The 2,009-nt window shown below is 41.3% G+C and overlaps 1 long non-coding RNA gene across 1 annotated transcript; it reads right to left on the bottom strand.

The window, feature by feature from the left end:
• Positions 1–771: 771 nt before the first annotated feature.
• LOC117938508 lies at positions 772–1,305 on the bottom strand. Its single transcript, XR_004655410.1, has 2 exons — positions 1,124–1,305; positions 772–1,031 (listed from the first exon to the last, which is right to left on the bottom strand). It is a non-coding gene; the product is annotated as an uncharacterized LOC117938508 (long non-coding RNA).
• Between the last annotated feature and the right edge of the window lie 704 nt (positions 1,306–2,009).

Consider the following 2,009-nt stretch of genomic DNA (forward strand, 5'->3'; position numbering starts at 1 on the left):
GCTGCTAGGCTAACAGGGTAGCCCAAAGCTAAATTAGCTTTGGGCTACATAAACGCCTTTAAAGATGAGCCAACAAAGCCGTCATCCAACAAATAGAACATTTGGATACTTAACATATTTATGAATATTGCTTATAGGCCCTTTTTTACATCTTGACATGGCACTGCAGGGTAAGCACAGACACAGTTGATCAAATTAATTACCGTTCCACTATAATTAGTGTCTCACAGCCATTCCAGTGCATGCTAGCTAATACCAGGGTCCAGGCCCACCTGTATGGAACAGGGCTATAATTAATGCTGTTAATTACACCTGTGTTTGACCTGACATGCTGTAAAAAGGGTCTATTCACTCTGGTAGCTGTCAGCTAGGTTGTGTTAGCTCAAAGCATGAGCGCGGTGAGCTGATCTCATAATGTGCTGCACCCCCTACGAATCTCCCGCCCCCAAAAAACCAAAGCAAAAACATTAAATGACTTTTATATCTTTTCTCACACAATCATAATAATCATAATAATAACCACTGTAATAATAACCACTGTAATAATAACCACTGTAATAATAACCACTGTGTGGATCCACAGGTTCGACCAGAGTTGCAGGTCCAACTGCGCGCGAATGGCTCGGGACTGCTGGAAAATACGCAAAAAGAAAGGAAAGAGACATTTAAAAGTAAAAGCAAATGGCCGCTCCCCAGCGCGAAATGGCCTTAGCAGAGAGCATGATGGGAACTGTAGTTGAAACAGCGGCGTGGACAGCCCCCATTTCTGCAACAGCAGAATCAAAATCTCCGTCGTCGTCGTCGTCGTCGTCGTCATCGTCGCCTTCTTTTGATGTTTAGTTTTAATGTTTCCAAGGCAACGGTCTCTGTTGGACTGTGTGGTGAGGGGAGGGGAGATGTGGTCGTCACGGGAACAGAGGTCAGAGGTGGCGGATGTTGATGACGACACAGGTGCGTTAAAGGAGCGTGGCCAGTTGGAAGATGTCCTGTGATTGGTCGGTTGGTCGGTTGTCGGTCAGGTGAGAAGAAACCTGGAGAGAGAGAAGGACAATCGTGTGTTCTGTGTGTGTGTGTTTGTGTGTGTGTGTGTGTGTGTGTAAGATGTGTATATTATAGGAGTTACCGATTATTAGAGGAGTTGACAGTTGGACTTTTTGCGAGCTTTCCCTTGAACTGGACTCTTCCTGTTAATCTGACGCACAAGGTCATAGAAGATCTACACACACACACACACACACACACACACACACACACACACACACACACACACACACACACACACACACACACACACACACACACACAATGTATAGGACACATTAACACACAGATCCGAGCCAAATAAACCGGTCTAACCGTGATTGAACTAGACTGTAATGTGGACCTGGAAACTCGGGTAATAATAGAAAATAATAACACATTTAATGTCTAATGTACTTCATAATTACACAAATCCCAAAATGCTTCATGATAAAACAGGTAAGTGATAAAAAATAAAAACACATGGAGAGCACGAAAAAAATAAAAAAAATACAATAAAATAAACAAAAACAATAAGGAAAAGGGGCGAAAGTTCAGTCAAAAGCTATGTATGTGTGTGTGTGTGTGAGTGTGTATATATGTGTGTATATACTGTATGTATGTGTGTGTGTGTGTGTGTGTGTGTGTGTATTTATGTGTGTATATACTGTATGTATGTGTGTGTGTGTGTGTGTGTTTATATGTAGGCTATGTATGTATGTATGTGTGTATAAACTGTATGTGTGTGTATATAGATTTTTATGTGTGTGTGTGTTTGTGTGTGTATATACACTGTATGTGTGTGTATATAGATATGTATGTATGTGTGTATGTGTGTGTGTGTCTGTTTGTGTATGTATATAGTTGTGTGTGTGTGTGTGTGTGTGTATATATGTGTGTGTGTATGCTGCATGTGTGTGTGTCTGTTCGTGTATGTATATAGTTATGTGTGTCTGTGTGTGTATATATGTGTGTGTGTATGCTGTATG

This window comes from Etheostoma cragini, chromosome 23 (genome assembly GCF_013103735.1).
Source record: "Etheostoma cragini isolate CJK2018 chromosome 23, CSU_Ecrag_1.0, whole genome shotgun sequence".
Lineage (NCBI taxonomy): Eukaryota > Metazoa > Chordata > Actinopteri > Perciformes > Percidae > Etheostoma > Etheostoma cragini.